The 26,638-nt window shown below is 37.3% G+C and overlaps 1 protein-coding gene across 1 annotated transcript in view; it reads left to right on the forward strand.

Moving 5' to 3' along the window:
* Positions 1 to 806: 806 nt before the first annotated feature.
* Positions 807 to 26,638, forward strand: part of LOC105490396 (collagen type VI alpha 5 chain) — a 122,852-nt gene continuing 97,020 nt past the window's right edge. The window contains exon 1 of the mRNA XM_011755944.3: positions 807 to 1,328. The gene's annotated coding sequence lies outside the window, so the exon portion shown is untranslated. The remainder of the gene's footprint in view (positions 1,329 to 26,638) is intronic.

Consider the following 26,638-nt stretch of genomic DNA (forward strand, 5'->3'; position numbering starts at 1 on the left):
CATTGATACTGAAGGGTGAGTCTAGGCATTCAAATCCAGGATTTCAGGATGTTCTGTGCAGAACACCCCATAACCCTGACTATTCCAAGGGGATTCAAAATAGATAAAATACACTTTTTTTTTTTTTTTTAGAAAAACCATTTTCAACTTACATCATTTTTTTCTTATTAATGAAAAACAACGACAAAAAAACAGTTTTTGGTTTAAACATATTTGTGTTCTCTTTGTAAAAACAAATTAAATAACAAAAGGATAAAATCCTGACAGTCCTCATTACACTTCCCTCTCTTCATTCTTCCAACCCATTCTTTCTAAGACATACTTTGAAACTTCCTAGTTAACTTCAGAAGCAATCTCAGAATCGTGTTCTTGCTGAGCAAGGGTGACCTCCCATCTCTCATGCTTCCTCTTAACCTTTTAATAAACTTTCATCAGTGTAAGTAATTGTAACATATCTCTTCACAGACAGCCTGAAGAAGCTAGCAGGCTGAAGCAATGGATTGATTGAACTTAACCACTCAAGCTAGGAGTACCTTTACTGGCAGGTGATGTACATATATGTAATAGAAAATCTCAACCTGAGTACATGTCCATACAAACCAAACAAAAAATAAGCCAGGCATGTATGAATAGTCTATGCTTTCCAAGTTCTTCACTATGATCTATGTACTAAAAATCACATCTTCATTTTTGTTGCCTGCTCCATTTCCCCATCATGCCCTTTCTAGAAGTTGCTGGATGAAACTCCTGCTGCCTTTAGCATCAGGGGTGCCTTACTTTCTCTCTTATCGGGTTTCCCCCACGACTTTGCTCCTCCTTGGGCATTTTCGCTGGTTCTCTGCAGGCTGCCTCTGAGAAATTGGGAAACTTGGAGCCAAATGGCGAGTCCTCTGCCCAAGTAGTAGAAGTGATCGCAGCTCGGCCTCCAGCAAAGATTGCCCTTGGTTTCTGAGGAATTCTGACTTCCTAAGTTCATTTGGCAGACAGCGGCTTCTCTGAAACAAAACAAAGCCAGCAAACAGCTGGAGCGTCTCTGGACACTCACATTAAAACTTGTGAAGAGTTAAAAGCCCCAGGGAAGAAGCCGGCCAAGGGCACGGGTAAGCGCCGGCTTAAAAAGAGTCTCTCAGCGCACGCGGCGTTTGCTCGGGGCACCCACCTGAAGCTGCGCAGCGCGGGCCTGGGCTTCCGGCGCGCGCTCCATCTAACTGCGCCGCGGGCGCCTGAGAGGCGCGCGGTTACTGCGCTCAGGCGCTCGGTGCGGCCTCTTCTGGAGAGTTGGGGTGGTTTCCAGGGTCCGGAGTGTCCCCTGACCCCGGGAAAGCTGAGTAAGTATGGGGTACGGGAACTTGGGGCCTCAGGCAGGCGAGGGAGAAAACCTCGGGTAGACAGGTGGATGTAAGGATTCTCCTTTCTGGTGATTTGCACCTGTTGACGCCCTCAAATCTGGGCTCCAAGGAATTTTATAGATGGTTGAGACAGGTTCTGAAAGGTAGACTCAGAATTCAAATGAACCTTAGAACAGTGTATCCTAAGTGTGGTGGAAGGACTAATACATCGCCTTCCCCTGGAAGCTTGTTAGAAATGCAAATTCCGGGACCCCACCAAACCCTGTAGAACCCAATCCCTTCTGACTCAAAGTATTTTCTGAGAACCAGCATTCTCTAGGGGCTTATTAAAAATGCAGAACTCAGGGCTCACTCCAAAGCTGCTGAATCAGAGTCTACATTTTAATAAGATGCCCAGGTAATTCATATGCACGTTAAAGCTTGAGAAACACTTTCTTAATTAACCACTTCCTAAAAGAGCCACTTCCTAGAAGTACTACTTGAAGAGTCACGTAGCCCAGAGCTTCCCAGCTGGTGTGCTTCGTGAGAACTATGATAGGCTGAGACATTGATCTCTTTAGCCTGGGACTCTGGGATGGAAGGCCATGGGCTAAGAACCTGAATAATATTGTCATTTCCTGTGTATTCCACCATCTATACCTGTGCTATCCAAGAGGGTAGCCACTCGCCATATTGGCTACTGACCATTTGAAATGTAACTAGACTGAGTTGAGATGTGCTATAGAAGTAAAATACACAGCAGATTTTGAGGACTTAGTATTTAAAAAAAGTAAAATATTTCATTAATTTTTATATTGGTTATACATTGAAATTGTAATACTTTAGATATATTGGGTTAAGTAAAATATTTAATTTCATCTTTTTTTTTTATTTTTGTTAATGTGCTACCAAAAAAGTTAAAATTATATACACAGTTTGCATTGTGTTTCTACCCAATGGTGCTGATGTGGATTGCTTTAGATGGCAAAAAGAAGAATCAAAATTAAAAACCTAGAATAGATACAAACTGGGAGTGCACATTAATTCTATTTAAATTCAAAAATAAACTTGAAATAACTGTGCTATTATAATCACAAAGCAAGAATTACACTTCTTGAAAGAAAAGCTACAATATAAAAATCCCTAAAGTTTAAAAGATAATTTCATGATAATAGATTGAGAGATTCCTCTTGCCCCTATAAAATGCAAACAAAAATTTAAAGAAGAGAAAGAAAATGTAAGCAGACTAATTTTATCTTTCATAGATGGAAGTTATCAATATTATTTTATTTCTAAAGTAGATAAATTTGGAAATATAAGTTAAAACATTTTATTTATAAATTATTTTACTAGTTTACCCTAAGTAAAAATTAGAGAGAGATATATACACCTCTCAAATACTTAGGGTAAACTAGCAAAATTATATATATATACACACAGACACACACAGACACAGACACTTAGGGTAAACTAGTGAAATAATATATGTATGTGTGTGTGTGTATATATATGTATATATAATATATATACACACACCCACACACATAAAGTTAATGATTAACGAAAGGGAAATAGAAAATGAAAGGAAACATAAGGCAAAGTAAGTTAAACAAATCATGTAGTAGTGGAAAGTAAAGAATAATTTATTTAAAAGAGATGAAAGTAAGCCCAAACATATATTTTATAATATAAAATAAAAAGAGTTTAAGTCCTTATCTTAAAAAAAATCACAGATTTGATCAAAAAGCTGAATCCAGCCACACACTGTCTACAATAGATACAACTAAAACAAAATAGATTTGATAATTGACATTAAGTTGCTTGTAAAAGACACACCACCCAAGAAGAAGCAGGGTTTATTATATTATATCAGAAAATGTTGAGGTCAATAAAAACTATATTAAATGAGGTGTAGTGCATACTTTTTTCTACCCTCTCTTCCTTTTTTCGCATCTTCTTTTTTCAACCGAGATTTATGAAGTGTTAACTATTGACCGGGTACCCATAGAGATTGAGGATACAACAGTGGGCCAAAGCAGACAGTGATGGTGCAAGTGATAATCAAAAGTCAGATAATAATGGTAAACAAGTTATGAATATGTTCCACATTGAAGAGATAACTGTCATAAACCTTATGAAATAACTAGCATAGTGTAGAAATGCATGAAGCAGAAACTGCAGGAAATAAGAGAATTGATGAAAATATAGTTGTAGGGGAAATGTTGAGACACTCATATTAGTCCTTGAGAGTTAAGATATGCAAAAATAAATAAAGATTAGTCTATTAGTATAGACTAGTAATGAACTCTATCATCAGGAGCAAATGTGATTTCTTTTCTAGCATTAAGCATTTCAAAAACTGAGCATTATATTAGGTCAGTAGAAAAGTAATTGTGGTTTTGCCAGTAAAAGTAATAGCAAAAACCTCAATTACTTTTGCACTGATCTAATATATACTAGGTTATATATAGGGGAAACTTTGACATATTCCAGGAAAGAGTACAGAGTACATTCTCTAACCACAATGCATTAAAACCAAAAGTAACTAATAAAAGAGCTACATTCATACTGAAAAATAAAACAACCCCAATAAAACAACCAAATCAAAATAGAAAATCTCTTGATTTTCAATTGAAGAAATAAAAAATGCAGTCACTTGAAAAATTTCAAACCATAATTGAGGAGTATCTGGCCTGTAGTAATGATGAGCATGCTTCATATCAAAGCTGATGCTGTACTCAGGAAAATGCATTACCTCAAAAAGCTCTCATTACTAAATAAGAAAGAATAGAAGTGGATTAATCATTCAATTCAACAAGTTAGGGGGAAGGCAAAACAAACCTATGTAAAATAGAATGAAGTAAAAATAAAGACAGAAAATTGAGAATTAAGACAAAGAATAACAATAGAATTGAGTAATAAATGAAAAACATCTTTTGGGAAAAACACACAGTAAACAGGATAAAATACTAGTTACCATAATCCAGACCAAAAAGGAAGAATGAAAACAAATGTATAGCACTAGGAATGAGAAATTTGACATAACCCTAGAGAGTAGAAAAAAGGGATAATAATTTATTTGACTTTATCATAAACAATTGGAAACCAGGATGAAATGGAAAATGATAGGAGGGCACATGAATGATAATTGCAACATCTAGCTAAAGAAGCAATAGAAAATCTAAGTGGCTGGTAACCTGGAAGGAACTGAGAATTGCTGCAAGCTAACACTTTTGGCCTTGTCAGTACATGGGTAATTCCTTTCAAAACTCCCAATAACTGGCAATTGCTCTGTCACTTAAAATGTTTAAAACAAAGATAAAGAAGAAAAGCTTCCAGATCATTCTTATGAATCCAGCATGATCGATACCTGACAAAGATAGCTCACACACACACAAAAATAGGCATTCTCACCTTTGAACAATAATGCAAAATTCCCGAATCAAATATTAGCAAGTAAAATTCAACAGCACGTAAAAGGAAATGTAGGATAATGAAGTGGAATTTATTTTAGAAAAGCAAAAATCATTCAATATTAATAAATCTAATAAATTATTCACCAATATTTTGTAAATAAAGTTCAACATATGGTTATATTTGAAAAGAAAAAGCATATGTGATCATTGTAGTAGATGCTGAAAAGGTATTGGGTGAGGTAAAATTTAGCAGCCATTCTAGATTTTCTTAAATCTTAGGTTAAAATAAGAAATATTTTAACATAATCAGAAACATATATTATAAACCAGCTGCCATGATGACATGTGTAATGAAGAAAACACTTAAAATATTACCATTAACTGGCCGGGCATGGTGGCTTATGCCTGTAATCCCAGCACTTTGGGAGGCCGAGGCGGGCGGATCACGAGGTCAGGAGATTGAGACCATCTTGGCTAACACAGCGAAACTCCATCTCTACTAAACAAAATACAAAAAAATTAGCCGGGCATGGTGGCGGGCACCTGTAGTCCCAGCTATTCGGGAAGCTGAGGCAGGAGAATGGCATGAACCCGGGAGGTGGAGCTTGCAGTGAGCCGAGATCGTGCCACTGCACTCCAGCCTGGGCGACAGAGTGAGACTCCATCTCAAAACAACAACAACAAAAATTACGATTAAATTAGGAACATTATCAACACCACTCTTTAACATTGTTGAAGTTCTGGTCAATGTAATAATATAAGATATATACATTGAGAGAGGAGAAATCAAAATTATTATTTTTATTTAAAATGAGAATATACTGGAAAAGTCTAAGCAAGCCAACAAGAAAGTTCAGCAAAGTGGTCAATAGAAATAATTTAATAACATGAGTAAGAGAAAAGGTTCAACTTACAATAGCAACAGATATAAAACATCTAGGACTGTGTATATTAATAATAAGAGCACGTAAAAATAAATGAATACAAAGACAAGCACTCACAAGCAAAATGGTCAAAAATCTTAAGTGTACAGTTAATAGAAAAATACCTTTCCCAATCTCACTAGTAATTATAGAAATGCAAATTCAAAGAGCCATATGGTAATGTGGAATTTCTTCCCCTCAATCAGGATTCCAAAACTTCAAAAGTATGTTGTGAGAGTGTGGGGAAATAAGGACTTCCATATGTTCCTGAGGGAAAATATGATTTGGCACACCTTTTTGCTGCAGTTGCCTAATATTGACCATAATTTTAGATATACATTCCTTTTGACCCCGAATTTCCATTCCCAATAAGTGATCCTTTAGAAATATAATACTTCTTCCACTGTGCAATGCTGTTTATTGCAACATTGTTTGGAATTGTGAAAAAATTGGAAACAACCTAAATATCTATTTATAAATAATTAGTTAAATAAACATTGATATAAAGGAATACTATGCAGCTGTTAAGATGAATGAAGTAGATCAAGAGTGATATTAAAAATAGTTAACAATGACTACGCATTGACTAATCAGAATGGATGTTGATTTCAACTAGTATGGTCAATCCAGTCTGACAATTTTTAAGGACTTTCAAATGGTTAAATAAGTATGGAAATAGATTGACTGTTAATATGATTATTAATACAGTATAAATGAGGTAGGTACATTTAGGAAGAATATTTGAGCCACCAATTGTTTTTAAAATTTAAGAAACAATACCAGGCAGAATAATAGAGATTATATAATAATAGTAAACTTGTATAATTGTTTTGTGCAGGTTTAACAACTTGCCACCAAATAAAGTTTTGTTGGAGCACAGCCATGCAGGACCAATTTGTCCATTAGGCACAGGGTTTTAGAAGCCTATGACATGTTTAATTTTAAAAAATTAGAAGAAAAATGAATATTTAGGTCAAAAATTGTTTAATTTTTTCTCACACAGGGAAAAAAATGTAATTGTTAGGACTTATAAGTCTATTAAATTTTGCCTAAAACAGAAATAAATTAAATTGTAAAGTACTTAAAGTTATATTAATAATTTTTAATTTGTTATATTCTGGTGAGAGAATCCTATAAAGCAAAAGTGTATGGGACCCACAGCAAAAATAATTTTTAATTCATTTTATTATGAGAGGATTCCATAAGGCAAAAATGTGTAGGACCCGCAGAAGTCATAGGTGGTTCCGCAGTCACGCTTGTTTGTTTACATATTTTCTGTGGCTGCTTTTGCAAGGGCAAAATTGAGTAGTATATTTGTCCTGGAGACCGTCTGGCCTACAAAGCCTGAAATACTTACTTACTTTTTCTTCACAAAAAAGTTTAGCTTAGTGTATTAGCACTCATGATATTATAGAAAGTTATCTTGATGAACTGGATTTTATTTTTAGTTATTTAGTTCCACCTAGACCGTTAATTTTCAAGAAAAGGTTCTGCTTTTAAAGTGTTCACAATTCATGACCATTTGTTATGGGGAAATGTCAACTACATCAGCTCAAAATTTTGAGACAAGGAAAATTACCAAATAACCAATATTTATATTAAATCATTTTCATACCAAACACCAGAAAGAGTATGAAGAGAATGAAGAAAAACATGAAGTTTTACAGGAAAAATCCCCAATAGATCTCCAAATAACGTGCTTTTCCTAGACATCAGCTGCAAATGAGCATCTGCTTAGTGTGGCATTAATGTAATGCAATGGCTTCAAGAACAATCCAGCAGGTACCAATGCTGAGAATATTGTTCCTGTACTCTAATGCCAATTTTTAATAATTTCATTATTAAAGTTTTAATAAAATGATAATAATTTACACATTTGGGGTAAAACTTCTGATTTATTCTTGAATTCTTCAAATTCATATTAGGAGGGAGATATTTAAGCTTAGGCCTGTTTTGATCATATATTGATTTAAGATGCAGACAGCATTCAATTAATGTAGATTATGATTCATTTATGCATAGGGAAACCTTCTGGAAGAATACATCCAACCAGTAGGAGTTTTATTATGTCTCTAGGGAATGGGAATATGTATCATTTGTGGTGAAAGTAGTCCATGCAGCCACGAAGGCGAAGATTGTTACTGACATTGATTAACATTGCTTGCTCCCTGGGGATAATAAAGCAGGCCAAGTTTGTTTTGTTATTATTTTTAAAGGCTCTATGCACCACTTTATTGCTAGTGCAGACTACTACCACAGCCCTTCCTTCGTTATACCATTCTTATGATAAAATAATTCATCATCCAAACTGTGCACTTAACGAAGTTAACCCTTTTGAGATATAATTTATATATAATATAATGCATCCATTTTAAATGTACTATTAGAACTGTTTGGCAAATGTATATGTCCACGTAACCACAATCAGTATAGAGAGCATTTCCATAATCCCAAAAAGTCTCTCATGCTCAGACTGAAGTTCTGTTTAAGTTCACAGCAAAATTGAGCAACAAGTACAAAGTTCCTATATGCTCCCCTACCCCAAACACACGAGGCCTCCCCTGCTATCAATATCCTGCACCAGCGTGGTACATTTATTACAATCGATGAACCTACATTGACACATCATTGTCATCGAAAGTCCAAAGTTTATCTTAGGCTTCACTCTTGGAAATGTATATTTGATGAATTTTGACAAATGTATAATGACATGTATCCATTATGATAGAATCAGACAGAATAGTTTTTTAAAATCCTCTGTGCTCCACCTGTTCATCCCTCCATACCTCCTAACCACTGACAGCCACAGATCTTTTTACTGTCTTTATAGTTTTACCCTTTCCAGAATGTCATAAGTTGTGAAAATACAATATATAGCCTTTTCGGATTGGCTCCTTTCATTTATTAATGTGCATTTAAGGTTCGTGTCTTTTAGTGGCTTGATAGTGTATTTCATTTTAGTCCGAAATAATCTATTGGCCTGAATTACTACAGTGTATCCGTTCATCAACTAAAAGGCGTATTGTTTGCTTCCAAGTTTTGGCAATTATAAATAAGGCTGAACATCCACGTGTAGTTTTTTCTATGGACATAAGTTTTCAACTCATTTGGGTAAATACCAAGAAGCATGATTGCTGGATTTTATGGGATGAATATGTTTAGTTTTGTAAGAAACTATCAAATTGTCTTCCAAAGCGGCTGTGCCATTTTGCATTCATCCCTGTCAGCAGTGAATGAGAGTTCCTGTTGTTTCACATTCTTGCCAGCATTTGGTGTTGTCAGTGTTTTGGATTTTCACCATACTAATGGGTGTGTAGTAGCATCTTACTCTTTTAATTTGCAATTCCGTAATGCATATGATGCTAACCATCTTTTCATATGCTTATTAGCCATCTGTATGTCTTCTTTGATGAGAAGTCTGTTCAGATATTTTACCCAATTTAAAATTGCTTTGTTTTCTTATTGTTGAGTTTTCAGAGTTCTTTGTATATTTTGGATAATAGTCCTTTATCGGATACGTCTTTTGCAAACCTTTCCTGCCCCCACCAATCTGTGGCTTGTTTTCTCATTTTGTTGACAGTGCCCTTTATAAAACATGGCATTTTAATGTTAACGAAGTGCAGTTCATTAATTATTTTTTTCATGGATCTTGTCTTTGGGGTTGTATTTCATAAGTCATTGCCAAACCCGATGTCATCTAGATTTTCTACTATGTTATATTTTAGGAGCTTATGGTTTTGCATTTTGCATTTAGGTCTGTGACCAATTTTGAGATAATTTTTGGGAAGGGCGTAAGTTTTCCCTCTCTCTCTCTCTCTCTCCATATATATATATATATATATATTTTTTTTTTTTTCATGTGGATGTCTGGTTGTTTCAGCACTGTTTGTTGAAAAAACTGTCTTTGCTCCATTGTATTGCGTTTGCTCCTTTGTCAAAGATCAGTTGACTATTTGTGCAGGTGTATTTCTGGGCTCTCCAGTCTATTCCATTGATTTGTCTGTTCTTTCACCAGTATTACACTGTCTTGATTACTGTAGCTTTACAGAAGGTCTTGAAGTGAGGAAGTGTCAGTCCTCCAACTTTGTTCTTCTCCTTCAAAATTGTATTGGTTATTCTTAGTCTTTTGCCTCATCATATAAACTTTAGAATCAGTTTGTCAGTATCAAAATAACTTGCTGACTTTGATTGGGATTGTGTTAAATCTATAGATCAATTTGGGAAGAACTCACATCTTGACAGTACTGAGTCTTTCTATCCATGAACATGGAATATCTCTCCTTTTATTTAATTCTTCTTTGATTTCTTTATTAGAGTTTTATGGTTTTCCTCATATAGATTTCAGACATTTTATTATATTTTTAACTAAGTATTTCATTTTGGGGGGTGCTAATGTAAATAGTATTGTGTTTTAAATTTCAACTTCCAATTGTTTATTGCTAGTATACAGGAAAGCAACTGGATTTTGTATCCTGCATCCTTGTTCTAATCACTTATCATCCCAAGAATTTTTTGTTTATTCTCTGGAATTTTCTACAACCATGTCATCTTCAAGCAAAGATAGTTTTATTTTTTCCTTCCAAATCTATATACATTTTACTTTCCTTCTTTGTCTTATTGCATTAGTTTGGACTTCCAGTACAAAGTTAAAAAGGAGTAATAAAAGAGGATGTATTTACATTGTTCCTGATCTTGGCAGGAAAGCTTCTAGCTTCTCATCATTATAGTGTTAGCTGTAGCTTTTTTGTAGATTTTCTTTATCAAGTTAAAAAGGTTTCCCTTTATTTCTGGATGACTGAGGGTTTTTAATAATGAATAGGTTTTGGATTTTGTCAAATCCTCTTTTTCCCTCTATTGATATGATTATGTAACTTTTCTTCTTTAGCCTGTTGATATAATGGATTTGTAAATTGATTTTTGATTGACAAGCCAACTTTACATACCTGGAATAAATCCCACTTGGTCATGATATATAATTTTTCATACATTGTTGGATTTGATTTGCTAATATTTTGTTGATGATTTTTGCGTCTGTGTTCATGAAATATATTGGTCTGTAGTTTTCTTTTCTTGTGATGTCTTTGGTTTTTGGTGTTAGGGTAATGCTGGCCTCACTCAATCAATCAGAAATATTCTTTCTGCTTCTACCTTCTGAAAGAAATTGTTTAGAATTGGTATAATTTCCTCTTTAAATGTTTGGTAATGCTTATCATTGAACCCATCTGGGCCTTTTGTTTTCTGTTTTGGAAGGTTATTAATTACTGATTTGATTTCTTGTGTGAATTCTGTCAGATTGTGTCTTCATGGAATTGTTCCATTTCATCTAGGTTATTAATTTTGTGGGCATAGAGTTGTTCATAGTATTTTTTATTATCATTTTAATGTCCATGGGACTTATAGTGATGCTTCGTCTTTCATTTCTGATGTTAATAATTTATGTTCTCTGTTTTTTTAAATTAGCTTGGCTAGAGGCTTATCAACTTTATCATGTTTTCAAAGAACTAGTTTTTGGTTTCATCGATTTTTCTCCATTAATTTTCTGTTTTCAATTTTATTGATTGCTCCTCTAAATTTTATCATTTCTTTTGTTCTGCTTATTTTAATTTAATTTGTTCTTTTTCTTATTCCTAAGGTAGAAGCTTGGATTATTCATTTTATATCTTTCTTCTATTCTAACAAATGCATTAAATGGTATAAATTTTTCTCTAACCACTTCTTTTGCTGCATCTCACAAATTTTGATAAGTTGTCATTTCATTTCCATTTAGTTCAAAATATTTTTAAATTTCTCATGAGATTTCTTAGACCCAGGTGTTATTTAAAACTGTGTGATTTAATCTCTTAAGTATTTTGGGATTTTCCAGCTATCTTTCTGTTTTTTGTTTTTAGCTTAATTCCATGTGATCTGAGAGCAGACATTGTATGATTTCTCTTCCTTTAAGTTTGTTATCTTGTGTTTTATGGTCTATTTTGGTAAATTGAGAAGAATGTGTTATTCTGCTGTTGTTGGAAGAAATGGTCTATAGATGTTCATTGCATTCAGTCAATCGATGGTGTTGCTGAGTTCAACTATATCCTTACTGATTTTCTCCCTGTTAGAACTGTCTGTTTCTGATGGAGGATGTTGAAGCCTTCAACTATCATAGTGGATTCATCTATTTCTCCTTGAAATTCTATCAATGTTTGCCTCATATATTTTGGTGCATTGTTGCTAGGTGGAAACATGTTAAGGATTGCTATATCTTCTTGGAGAATTGACTTCATCATTTTCTAATGCCCTTCTTTATCTCTGATAACTTTCCTTGCTCTGAAGTTTTCTCTGTCTGAAATTAATATGGTTACGTCTGCTTTCTTTTAATTAGTATTAGCATGGTATATCTTTCTCTATCCAATTTCTTTTAATCTACATTTATCTATATTTAAACAAGGTTCCTTGCAGAGAACATATATTCAATTTGTTTCAGTTTCTGACAATCTCTTTTAGTTGTGCATTTAAACCATTAAAGTGATTATTGATACAGATGCATTAATATCTACCATATTTGTTACTAGATTCTATTTGTTGCCTTTGTTTTTTGTTCCAATTTTGTCTTCTACTCTTTTCTGTTTTTTGTGGTTTTTGTTGAGCATTTTAGGATTCAATTCTCTCTCCTTACTTAGCATATCAGTTATACTTCATTCTTTAGTGGTTGCTCTAGAGTTTGCATTTATAACTAATCCAAGTATACTTTCAAATATCACTATACTGCTTCACAGGTAGTGCAAATAACTTATAATAACAAAATAATTAAAATTCCTCCTTCCTTATCATGTAAATAGGACTTTAATCATGTAGTGGTAGATGTAGTGGTAAGGTATGGAGTGAGAAGAAGCATTCTATAGTTCTCTGATTAGGTTTCATTCCTTTAGTGGACCTGTGTTGCCGAGCTATGAACTTTACAAATGCCTCTCATTCTGTCTTCCGTCACTCTTGGGAGGGACAAGATGGTGTAATGGGGACTAGAGTTGGGTATTTCCTTTCGTCTAGGCCAGTTAGATTCTGATAAAACCCCAGCAGATTGAGTTCTGGTAAAATAGTTTCTCTTGAGAACATGCCTTGTTAAGAAGAACAGCGTGCTGTGGTGTATTTAAAAATGGTTCCTATTCCCCTCACTCTGCTGAATAATGAGGAATTTTTTCTTTTATCTTTACTTCAAGAGTTTGATAGAGCTCCTTGAGGCAAAACTTAACGAAAGTGTGGGTGCCTCTTTAGCAATTGCTTTTCTGGAATTTTTAACTATTAGATGTGTCCACATTGAACCTCCAGCCATTTGTCAATTACACTTCAAGTTTTCCTACCCAAGCACTGGTTCCTGCAAAGGTTTCAGCTCATGAGTTTCTGCTCCAATAAATTGTACTTGTGATTTTCCATATCCTCCTGACTGTCTCTTTAATTTTGGGGCAGCAGTTTTCCCTGTGGCAAAGAAAAATTATTAATTTTCAGTTTGCCTAGTTTTTTACTTGTTTTTAGGATGGAGTGACAACTTAGGTCCAAGCTACCTCATAGCAAACTAGAAACCATAGTCCCAGGTCAATTTTAATAGATAACTAAAGTGCTATTAATCGTTGCACTGGGACCACAGTCATAAATTGACACTGTCCTGGGAAGCCACATATTCTATTTGTGTTTTTTTCTCAAATTTTTGTTTGTTTTACTCCAGAAAAATAATTTCTAATTTAAGAATGAACCAAAAATATCCTCAACCCCACATCTTAGAAATAAATGCACATGACGTTTTTAAAAATTGGGATCATACTCTGCATAACCATTTCTGCATATCCCCCTAACCTACAATATCTTTTAAGTTTAGCAAGCATTTACTTGCTTTGCATTGTGTTAGGACAACCCCAAAGTAGAAGACGAGATAGCACTACCAAACATATATACACGAATAAACAGTACAGCTAAATACAGTATATATCTTAGCTATTAAAAACTCGTGATATAGACTGAGTGTTTGGGGCAGATGGGAACACGGAGGATTAGATACAGACTGCAGTAGTCAGGGAGCAGGCAGGTCTAGTTCTGAAGTATAATTAGGATTTGAATTTACACTTAAGAAAAGCGCAAATTCCTTCAGCCTTGAAGCAGAGGGAAAAACGATGTGGATACTATGGTGCTTGGTCAGGTGCAAAAGGAATAGGAATCTGAGATCTCTCCAGTGAGTCTAGTTCTGCAAAGTTGCAGCAGGAAAGAACCATCATAGAGGCCCTAATCTTGGATATCCCAGTAGGTCTGGTATCCAGGCATTTTCAAAGGTTGTCAATTGAATTCTGGTCAGGATTCTTTTTGCTCCTGTATTAGTAAAACCCTACTGAAACCAGCTCAAACACAAAATAGAATTTATTGACTGAGACACCTGAAAAGTCCAGGGATTGATCAGGCTGATCAAGCTGCTCAGTTGACATCATCAAAGATACATCTCTCTTGATCTTGGGATTCTTCTTCATGGTGGCAAAACCTGTATATTGGCTGAGGCTCTCTGACTTTGATGGTGTAGGTAAAGTGCTCATTGTTGGAACAATCACAGTGACTGTAGCAATGCTGGTCTAAGCCAGGTATACTTTCCTGGAGTAGGAGTGAGGTCAAGATTTCAGCAACTACATGGTTTGAAAGTGGGGAAAGAGAATCCTCAGAAGAAGTAATGAAAGTTGGGCAGACAAAATCAACAAATGTTTCCTTTAAGATGTTTCCTTTAAGAGGTTTTATATACATGGTCTCATATAAACTTCTCAACAACACAATGTTATAGCTATTATTTACCACAACTTGCAGAAAAAGACATTGAGGCCCAGATTTTCTCTCTGGGACTATACCTCTGTGTTTTCTATAGAGAGCTTGCTTAGACCATTCAAGATGGCCTAACTTAGTGGTCCTCAACCTTGGCTGCACATTGGAATCACCAGGAGTGTTTTAAAAAAATCCATGTTCAGACCATGCCCCTGACCAACTGAGTCAGAAACTCTGGGAGTGGAACCTGGCATCAGTATTTTTAATAGCTCTCTAGTGTGCAGCCAAAATTGAGAATCACCAGCCCACAGCCTGTTCTTTCTTAAGAAAGTAATAATGAGAAGAGCAAGCCAAGCCATGTTTTGTTTTCTCAGCCACAACCCTAATAATGAGGCACACAACCAGACAGCCAAAGGATCCTAGAGCAGGAAAGCAGGCTACCGAAACTATGGATAGCAATGCTGCTCATGTGGGGTCTTCATGATTTGGAGGGCAGCTGTGGTCCAATGTCATTTATTTCCATGTGGATATAATGGCCCTTATGAGGTTTTGGCAAATAGAAGGATTAGTAACATAAGCAAGACATTCTTCTCTCTAGGGATGTTTATTTTTTGAAATCTGGTGTATAAGAAGCTTATGGGTTGGATACTTAAACAATAATTAAGAATACTTGAAACAAAATTCTGATGCCTGGGCTCTGATAGAGGGGGATTCTGTATATATCAGTGTGATTTTTGCCAATGCTCTTGCAAGAAGGGTGATGTCTTGCCCTTCTGAGAGGCCCGGACCTTGTAGGGCTGGACCTGTTCACTCATTTTATGCCTTTGGTTGAACCCATGTTCCCAGATGGCCTGTACTCTAATTCACAAAATGAGGTCATTTTATAGCTCGAGTCCAACCCTCTTGTTTTATAGATCATGGAAACAAGTCTCAGAGAGGAGCTCATGGTTTGAATTATGAGTTCTGATTCCTTGATATTCTTTCCACAATGCCTGATCAAAGTTGTAGAAGTCTTTAGAGTATATCAAAGGCTTTTGTAAATTTCCTTTTGATGCCTTTTTATAAATTGTACTCTGAAGTGCTGTATTTTATTCTTTAAACTGCATTCTAACTGTTCTTTACAATTTATTCTGAAACATCATGTTCATTTATTCTTTTAACAAATATTCACTACTCACCTACTATGGGGTAGGCATTGACGTAAATGCCATAGACAGTTATTGTATGATGGAGCCTGCAGTGACATTTTAGTCAAAACCAATAGGTTTATGACCTTTACTGACCTTACAAAATAACCTCCATAGTTATTAGGGGGCTAATGTTTGTGAATTTCTATATTTTATCTTTTCATGTCACTGTCCTGGCGCCCCAAATAGATTGTGTGCTCTTGGAGGAAGTATTTTATGTGTTTTACTCTGTGTCCAAAGCCTATGGCAGTTCCATAAATTATCTATAAACGGCAGTGTTGGATGACTGGGAAAGTGACGGTTGTTAGATGTGTTAATGAAACTGTAGCCCGTGTTTCTGATATGTCTTATTTGCTTTGATTTTAGGAGCTGGTGGCATAAGCATTCCTGCCTTCTGTCCTAATCCAATTTCCTCTGATAAAGATGTTACTAGAATGTGATATCAGACATTTCCCAATAAGAAGAACTTGAGAAATGGTTTCCTTCTGCTGATGTGCTGTGTAATACAGTTGTAGGCACCTCTCTACCTGAGATGCTTGATCTCTCCTCTTCCCCTTTGTGCATGATATTTTTGTCGATTCCTTCATTTGAAATAATACCTCATCCTCCCATATTTTACCAGCATTTGCACAATAACTTGCCTTCCGACCTGCTCTCATTTCCTCTTCTCCTTTCTTGCGAATACTCACTCTGCCAAGCCCTGGAAATATAAAGATGTATCAAACATACTTGGTCCCTTAGCAGTATTAGGACCATCATGTCCTAATACTGCTGCCAAACCTCCTCGCCATACCTGCTTCCCTGGGCTGACCCAGGAAGATTTGTAAGGCCTCTGCCTTTTGAAAAGATGGAACCAGAATGGTTTACACAGCCCCTCCTGCTAGAGCAGGTTCCCTGGGACTTGTCTGGAATGCTCCAATATGGTGTTCAGCTTTTCCCCAGAGTTGCTCAAATTAGTGGAGTTTGCTTCCCATGCATAGATCCTTACTTTATCAATCACAGGATATTCCAAACATGGTCTTTTGCTTCTAGAAGTTTCTGGAATTCCTGCTGTGTGAGGTTTAATAGGCACAATAGTTGGATAAATGAGGCTTTTAATCACTTCCTAAGTAATTAACTCAATTCAGCAAATATTTCTTGAGAGCCTGTTCTAAAGCAGGCACTCACCTAAGCAAGTGGGACGTTCAATGACAAGGAATGAATAGTCCAGTCCTGCCTTCAAGGAGTTTATAGGTGTTAGTGGTCTGTGTGTATGTGTGAGAGTGTGTGTGTGTGTGTGTGTGTGTGTGTGTGTTACTGGGTAAAGAGGAGAAGTGGGGGATTAAGAAAGTCTTTCAGTAACTTCAGTACAAGGCAAAATATGATAGGTACCAAAGAAGAGGAGGGACGTGGCAGTCCAGGTGGCTAGAATGAGTGTCTAGGTGTGGACAGATTTGAGAGTGTGGAGTAGTGGTGCCATGGAGGAAACAAAAGTAATGAAAACCAAAGGAAGTAGAGTCATATGGCACCCACAGGATGGACAGCCAGCACAGGAAAATAAGGCGAAATAATTATCTAGCCTCACAGTTTGTTTTGACAGGAAAACTCAATGTGCCCTCCAGATGCTCCAGAAATGCGATAAGGCACCAGGGAGGCTAAGCCGAGAATTTAAGCTTTAGCTCAGCCATGGACTCATTCTGTGACCTCAGATCCTCAGCTGGGTGTGCATGAATGGTGCATTTGCAGCCTAAGGCCCTTATCAACTGGAGACTATGGTTCCTAAAGCTGTGCCTTCTCCCTCTACTGGAGCTCCATATTCTGGCCAGCTTTTGTTGCATAGATCCTGAGTGAGGGATGCTTAACCAGGGAAACTGGAAGGTAGGCATTAGGGAGAAGGGAAACAGTGTAGAGGACAGAGGGGAGATGACCTGACCTTTATTTCTTACCATATTTCAGGACTTTTTGCTCCTTTGACTGCAAAAGGAGAGAAAGAGAAATTAAACTTGGTGGTTTCAGAATGCTATAGTTTACCATTACTTTTAATGGTTAAAAACTGCAATTACTTTTGCAACATTTGTGACATGCTTGATTTAGGATTTAGCAGTCTAAGCCTCTAATAAACTGTTTACATACTTACTTCTAATCTCATGGATTCAAGAATTACACCAAGGCCTTTGCTGTGTGGTTATAACCCGCTAAATAATTTCTTTTCCTTTTAGTGTCTGAACTTCTTAGAGGGTTGCAGGCTTTATCATGTGCCTTTATGTTTTGCTAAATTAAGCTTTTTCTCCCTACTTCACCAAGTCACTTTAACACCTCATGCCATAGGTTATAAAATAGATTGCCCCATAAAACAATACAGTTTCTCATTCAGAATGGTGAGATTTGTCTTCACAGATATTTTTTTTTAAATTTATTTATTATTATTATACTTTAAGTTGTAGGGTACATGTGCATAACGTGCAGGTTTGTTACATATGTATACTTGTGCCATGTTGGTGTGCTGCACCCATCAACTCGTCAGCACCCATCAACTCATCATTTACATCAGGTATAACTCCCAATGCAATCCCTTCCCCCTCCCCCCTCCCCATGATAGGCTTCTGTGTGTGATGTTCCCCTTCCTGAGTCCAAATGATCTTATTGTTCAGTTCCCACCTATGAGTGAGAACATGCGGTGTTTGGTTTTCTGTTCTTGTGATAGTTTGCTAAGAATGATGGTTTCCAGCTGCATCCATGTCCCTACAAAGGACACAAACTCATCCTTTTTGATGGCTGCATAGTATTCCATGGTGTATATGTGCCACATTTTCTTAATCCAATCTGTCACTGATGGACATTTGGGTTGATTCCAAGTCTTTGCTATTGTGAATAGTGCCGCAATAAACATACGTGTGCATGTGTCTTTATAGCAGCATAATTTATAATCCTTTGGGTATATACCCAGTAATGGGATGGCTGGGTCATATGGTACATCTAGTTCTAGATCCTTGAGGAATCGCCATACTGTTTTCCATAATGGTTGAACTAGTTTACAATCCCACCAACAGTGTAAAAGTGTTCCTATTTCTCCACATCCTCTCCAGCACCTGTTGTTTCCTGACTTTTTAATGATTGCCATTCTAACTGGTGTGAGATGGTATCTCATTGTGGTTTTGATTTGCATTTCTCTGATGGCCAGTGATGATGAGCATTTTTTCATGTGTCTGTTGGCTGTATGAATGTCTTCTTTTGAGAAATGTCTGTTCATATCCTTTGCCGACTTTTTGATGGGGTTGTTTGTTTTTTGCTTGTAAATTTGTTTGAGTTCTTTGTAGGTTCTGGATATTAGCCCTTTGTCAGATGAGTAGATTGCAAAAATTTTCTCCCATTCTGTAGGTTGCCTGTTCACTCTGATGGTAGTTTCTTTTGCTGTGCAGAAGCTCTTTAGTTTAATGAGATCCCATTTGTCAATTTTGGCTTTTGCTGCCGTTGCTTTTGGTGTTTTAGACATGAAGTCTTTGCCCATGCCTATGTCCTGAATGGTACTACCTAGGTTTTCCTCTAGGATTTTTATGGTATTAGGTCTAACATTTAAGTCTCTAATCCATCTTGAATTAATTTTCGTATAAGGAGTAAGGAAAGGATCCAGTTTCAGCTTTCTACTTATGGCTAGCCAATTTTCCCAGCACCATTTATTAAATAGGGAATCCTTTCCCCATTTCTTGTTTCTCTCAGGTTTGTCAAAGATCAGATGGCTGTAGATGTGTGGTATTATTTCTGAGGACTCTGTTCTGTTCCATTGGTCTATATCTCTGTTTTGGTACCAGTACCATGCTGTTTTGGTTACTGTAGCCTTGTAGTATAGTTTGAAGTCAGGTAGCGTCATGCCTCCAGCTTTGTTCTTTTGACTTAGGATTGTCTTGGAGATGCGGGCTCTTTTTTGGTTCCATATGAACTTTAAAGCAGTTTTTTCCAATTCTGTGAAGAAACTTATTGGTAGCTTGATGGGGATGGCATTGAATCTATAAATAACCTTGGGCAGTATGGCCATTTTCACAATATTGATTCTTCCTATCCATGAGCATGGTATGTTCTTCCATTTGTTTGTGTCCTCTTTTATTTCACTGAGCAGTGGTTTGTAGTTCTCCTTGAAGAGGTCCTTTACATCCCTTGTAAGTTGGATTCCTAGGTATTTGATTCTCTTTGAAGCAATTGTGAATGGAAGTTCATTCCTGATTTGGCTCTCTGTTTGTCTGTTACTGGTGTATAAGAATGCTTGTGATTTTTGCACATTAATTTTGTATCCTGAGACTTTGCTGAAGTTGCTTATCAGCTTAAGGAGATTTTGGGCTGAGACAATGGGGTTTTCTAAATATACAATCATGTCATCTGCAAACAGGGACAGTTTGACTTCTTCTTTTCCTAACTGAATACCCTTGATTTCTTTCTCTTGCCTAATTGCCCTAGCCAGAACTTCCAACACTATGTTGAATAGGAGTGGTGAGAGAGGGCATCCCTGTCTTGTGCCAGTTTTCAAAGGGAATTTTTCCAGTTTTTGCCCATTCAGTATGATATTGGCTGTGGGTTTGTCATAAATAGCTCTTATGATTTTGAGGTACATTCCATCAATACCGAATTTATTGAGCATTTTTAGCATGAAGGGCTGTTGAATTTTGTCAAAAGCCTTTTCTGCATCAATTGAGATAATCATGTGGTTCTTGTCTTTGGTTCTGTTTATATGCTGGATTATGTTTATTGATTTGCGAATGTTGAACCAGCCTTGCATCCCAGGGATGAAGCCCACTTGATCATGGTGGATAAGCTTTTTGATGTGTTGCTGAATGCGGTTTGCCAGTATTTTATTGAGGATTTTTGCATCGATATTCATCAGGGATATTGGTCTAAAATTCTCTTTTTTTGTTGTGTCTCTGCCAGGCTTTGGTATCAGGATGATGTTGGCCTCATAAAATGAGTTAGGGAGGATTCCCTCTTTTTCTATTGATTGGAATAGTTTCAGAAGGAATGGTACCAACTCCTCCTTGTACCTCTGGTAGAATTCAGCTGTGAATCCATCTGGTCCTGGACTTTTTTTTGGTTGGTAGGCTATTAATTATTGCCTCAATTTCAGAGCCTGCTATTGGTCTATTCAGGGATTCAACTTCTTCCTGGTTTAGTCTTGGAAGAGTGTAAGTGTACAGGAAATTATCCATTTCTTCTAGATTTTCCAGTTTATTTGCGTAGAGGTGTTTATAGTATTCTCATGGTAGTTTGTATTTCTGTGGGGTCGGTGGTGATATCCCCTTTATCATTTTTAATTGTGTCGATTTGATTCTTCTCTCTTTTCTTCTTTATTAGTCTTGCTAGTGGTCTGTCAATTTTGTTGATCTTTTCAAAAAACCAACTCCTGGATTCATTGATTTTTTGGAGAGTTTTTTGTGTCTCTATCTCCTTCAGTTCTGCTCTGATCTTAGTTATTTCTTGCCTTCTGCTAGCTTTCGAATGTGTTTGCTCTTGCTTCTCTAGTTCTTTTAATTGTGATGTTAGAGTGTCAAATTTTGATCTTTCCTGCTTTCTCTTGTGGGCATTTAGTGCTATAAATTTCCCTCTACACACTGCTTTAAATGTGTCCCAGAGATTCTGGTATGTTGTATCTTTGTTCTCATTGGTTTCAAAGAACATCTTTATTTCTGCCTTCATTTCGTTATGTACCCAGTAGTCATTCAGGAGCAGGTTGTTCAGTTTCCATGTAGTTGAGCGGTTTTGATTGAGTTTCTTAGTCCTGAGTTCTAGTTTGATTGCACTGTGGTCTGAGAGACAGTTTGTTATAATTTCTGTTCTTGTACATTTGCTGAGGAGTGCTTTACTTCCAATTACGTGGTCAATTTTGGAGTAAGTATGATGTGGTGCTGAGAAGAATGTATATTCTGTTGATTTGGGGTGGAGAGTTCTATAGATGTCTATTAGGTCTGCTTGCTGCAGAGATGAGTTCAATTCCTGGATATCCTTGTTAACTTTCTGTCTCGTTGATCTGTCTAATGTTGACAGTGGAGTGTTGAAGTCTCCCATTATTATTGTATGGGAGTCTAAGTCTCTTTGTAAGTCTCTAAGGACTTGCTTGATGAATCTGGGTGCTCCTGTATTGGGTGCATATATATTTAGGATAGTTAGCTCTTCCTGTTGAATTGATCCCTTTACCATTATGTAATGGCCTTCTTTGTCTCTTTTGATCTTTGATGGTTTAAAGTCTGTTTTATCAGAGACTAGTATTGCAACCCCCGCTTTTTTTTGTTCTCCATTTGCTTGGTAAATCTTCCTCCATCCCTGTATTTTGAGCCTATGTATGTCTCTGCATGTGAGATGGGTCTCCTGAATACAGCAGACTGATGGGTCTTGACTCTTTATCCAGTTTGCCAGTCTGTGTCTTTTAATTGGAGCATTTAGTCCATTTACATTTAAGGTTAAGATTGTTATGTGTGAACTTGATCCTGCCATTATGATATTAACTGGTTATTTTGCTCGTTAGTTGATGCAGTTTCTTCCTAGCCTCGATGGTCTTTACATTTTGGCATGTTTTTGTAATGGCTGGTACCGGTTGTTCCTTTCCATGTTTAGTGCTTCCTTCAGGGTCTCTTGTAAGGCAGGCCTAGTGGTGACAAAATCTCTAAGCATTTGCTTATCTGTAAAGGATTTTATTTCTCCTTCACTTATGAAACTTAGTTTGGCTGGATATGAAATTCTGGGTTGAAAATTCTTTTCTTTAAGAATGTTGAATATTGGCCCCCACTCTCTTCTGGCTTGGAGAGTTTCTGCTGAGAGATCTGCTGTTAGTCTGATGGGCTTCCCTTTGTGGGTAACCCGACCTTTCTCTCTGGCTGCCCTTAAGATTTTTTCCTTCATTTCAACTTTGGTGAATCTGGCAATTATGTGTCTTGGAGTTGCTCTTCTCGAGGAGTATCTTTGTGGTGTTCTCTGTATTTCCTGGATTTGAATGTTGGCCTGCCCTACTAGGTTGGGGAAGTTCTCCTGGATGATATCCTGAAGAGTGTTTTCCAACTTGGTTCCATTTCCCCCCTCACTTTCAGGCACCCCAATCAGACGTAGATTTGGTCTTTTTACATAATCCCATACTTCTTGCAGGCTTTGTTCATTTCTTTTTCTTCTTTTTTCTTTTGGTTTCTCTTCTCGCTTCATTTCATTCATTTGATCCTCAATCGCAGATACTCTTTCTTCCAGTTGATCGAGTCGGTTACTGAAGCTTGTGCATTTGCCACGTATTTCTCGTGTCATGGTTTTCGTCTCTTTCATTTCGTTTATGACCTTCTCTGCATTAATTACTCTAGCCATCAATTCTTCCACTTTTTTTTCAAGATTTTTAGTTTCTTTGCACTGGGTACGTAATTCCTCCTTTAGCTCTGAGAAATTTGATGGACTGAAGCCTTCTTCTCTCATCTCGTCAAAGTCATTCTCCGTCCAGCTTTGATCCATTGCTGGCAATGAGCTGCGCTCCTTTGCCGGGGGAGATGCGCTCTTATTTTTTGAATTTCCAGCTTTTCTGCCCTGCTTTTTCCCCATCTTTGTGGTTTTATCTGCCTCTGGTCTTTGATGATGGTGATGTACTGATGGGGTTTTGGTGTAGGTGTCCTTCCTGTTTGATAATTTTCCTTCTAACAGTCAGGACCCTCAGCTGTAGGTCTGTTGGAGATTGCTTGAGGTCCACTCCAGACCCTGTTTGCCTGGGTATCAGCAGCAGAGGCTGCAGAAGATAGAATATTTCTGAACAGCGAGTGTACCTGTCTGATTCTTGCTTTGGAAGCTTCCTCTCAGGGGTGTACTCCACCCTGTGAGGTGTGGGGTGTCAGACTGCCCCTAGTGGGGGATGTCTCCCAGTTAGGCTACTCAGGGGTCAGGGACCCACTTGAGCAGGGAGTCTGTCCCTTCTCAGATCTCAACCTCCGTGTTGGGAGATCCACTGCTCTCTTCAAAGCTGTCAGACAGAGTCGTTTGCATCTGCAGAGGTTTCGGCTGTGTTTGTTATTGCCCTGTCCCCAGAGGTGGAGTCTACAGAGACAGGCAGGTTTCCTTGAGCTGCTGTGAGCTCCACCCAGTTCGAGCTTCCCAGCAGCTTTGTTTACCTACTTAAGCCTCAGCAATGGCGGGCGCCCCTCCCCCAGCCTTGCTGCTGCCTTGCGGGTTGATCACAGACTGCTGTGCTAGCAATGAGGGAGGCTCCGTGGGTGTGGGACCCTCCCGGCCAGGTGTGGGATATGATCTCCTGGTGTGCCTGTTTGCTTAAAGCGCAGTATTGGGTTGGGAGTTATCCGATTTTCCAGGTGTTGTGTGTCTCAGTTCCCCTGGCTAGGCAAAGGGACCCCCTTCCCCCTTGCGCTTCCCAGGTGAGGCAATGCCTCGCCCTGCTTCAGCTCTCGCTGGTCGGGCTGCAGCAGCTGACCAGCACCGATCGTCCGGCACTCCCCAGTGAGATGAACCCAGTACCTCAGTTGAAAATGCAGAAATCGCCGGTCTTCTGTGTCGCTCGCGCTGGGAGTTGGAGACTGGAGCTGTTCCTATTCGGCCATCTTGCTCCGTCCCTCCTTCACAGATATTTTTAACCAAAGGAATGCAATCAAAAGAAGGGATGTGATTATTCATTAGTCTATTATTACCCTCTTATTTTGTTTCCTGGCAGTGGCTAGGGAGCTTTAGCCCCCATCTCTATGTGGCTGATCTACGTGTGCTGAACATCCCCACAGGAAATAGCAAGGCTAGCTGATTGTTGCCTAGCCCTCGGCATGTGTGCCTTCTCTTCAGATGTGCAGTTTGGCTGTTGGTCCACCCTGAAGTGGGCTTGGGGTGTCCTTCCCTCAGATGTGATACTAACTTTGAATTCCCAATCAGCCTCTGAGAGTTTGAGCATTTGAAAGTGTGAGAAAGGATGAGTTGGTTCACTTGGTAGCTATTCAAACTTGGAGTTTCTTTGGGCCCCAAGTCTAGTTTGGGGTATGTCTCCTCCAGAATGGCCAATTAATTCCTTAAAGTATCACTCATACATGCCACTCTGTGCCTCAGGTCCTTCCATCATAGAATCACAGGATCAGATAATTTTAGAGTTAGGAGGAGCCTTAGAGATATGATTCAACTCTCTCCAAAGGGATCCCTACTATTATATCTTAGAGTCTGTATATTCTAAATATTTTTTCATTTTTTCTTTGGTATGGGAAACTTTGAATTTTGGAAAAGTTGGAAATTTAGCACTGCCTGCTGACTTCCTGCACGAAATCCAAACTTCAAGATGTTACAAAAGAGACAGGGAGGCTGAGCCATCAAAGGACCAAGAGTCATAGAAAATTAACAATTAATAAGCAGTGGCTTCCCCTGAATAACTACAGGACTGGAAGAGGGGATTGGGAGTGGTAAAGCCTAGATTATAACACTGGACATTTTCTTTTCTGAGAGGCTGCCCTCTTCTATCTCCATCTTATCTGCAGGAATACAAACTTCCACTTTGTTCCTGGGCATATATTACTTGCCAAGGGAATTAAAAATAAGCACATGAAAAAAATGAAAAAAATATGAAAAAAATTTATTTCAGAAGCATGAACAATAAAAAAGACAGACTAATCAGAATAACTTATACCAAAACAGTGTAAATAATGGAAAAGACAAATAGGAATGTGAAGTGAAAATAGTGAGACATACTATGTTGGGGCAGGTAAGGGAATATTATTTGGTACCCAAAGGATGGCAATTTGGCAGTATCCAAAGAAACTTAAAGTAAATATACTTTTGACTCAGCAATTCCACATCTACAAAATTAAGCTATTGACACTATTTTGGAGCTAAGACATGCAAAGTGGGAATTTGAGCTGAAGAAAGAACGAGAGCAGAGCTAAGCCAAGGGATGTGTGCACGAATGGTCACCTGGGATATGTCCTATGGGCTCCAGTGTTCATAAGTAAAACTCTGCTGAGCTTTACTGGGTTGAGACCAGCTTAATCTTACTCTTTAAACATACCACCAACCTAAAGAAGGATGTATACACAGCTCTGAACATTTATTGGCTTTGGAATTCACGTGGCTGTACAGAAAGGTCTCCTCTTTATCTTTGAATTCTTATGATCTCCTATATTTAAAGAACATCAGAGAAAATATGAAATAAGATCTCAAAATTCTATTCTCCATAGAAAACCCATATTATTGGATTGTAAGACAATATTAAGATGCTAAAACTCCATAAATTTATCTACCTGTTCAATGAAAACCCTATCAAAATCCAGATGCCTTTTTTTTTTTTTTCTTTTTTCAGAAACTGACAAGGTGATTCTAAAACACATATAGAAATGCACAGGGCTCAGAATAGCCAAAACAACCTTGAGAAAGAACAAAGTGGAAGGACTCACACTTTCCAACTTCAAATCTTTCTTAAAAGTAGCATAATCAAGACTATGTGGTACTGGCATAAGGATAGAAATATAGATAAATAGAATACAATTGAGAGTCTAAAAATAAACTCATCCACTCATAGTAAATTTGATTTTGATGAGGGTGTGAAGACAATTCAATGGTGAAAGAAAAGTATTTTCAACAAATGGTACTAGGACAACTGTAATTGTATATCCACATACAAAAGAGTGAAATTGTATCCCTACCTCACACCACACACAGAAACAACTTAAAATGGGTTAAAGAACTAAATGCAAGGCTAAACTGAAATGTTTAGAAGAAAATATACAAGTAACCCTTAGTGACTGTAGGCAATGGTGTTTTAGATACAACACTAAAAGCATTAGGAACAAAATAAAACAAAAAACCCCAGATAAATTGGACTTTATCAAATTTAAAATCACTTGTGCCTCAAAGGACACATTTAAAAAGTGAAAATACAACCCACAGAATGGCAGGAGTATATTAGCAAGTCATATATCTGTGAAGCATCTAGTATTCTAGCATCTAGAATATATAAAGAATTTTTATATTATAACAATAAAAGACAAATAACCCAAGTAAAAATGGGTAAAGCATTTAAATAGATGTTTCACCCAGTAAGAGATACTAAT

This window comes from Macaca nemestrina, chromosome 2 (assembly GCF_043159975.1).
Source record: "Macaca nemestrina isolate mMacNem1 chromosome 2, mMacNem.hap1, whole genome shotgun sequence".
In the NCBI taxonomy this organism is placed as follows: domain Eukaryota; kingdom Metazoa; phylum Chordata; class Mammalia; order Primates; family Cercopithecidae; genus Macaca; species Macaca nemestrina.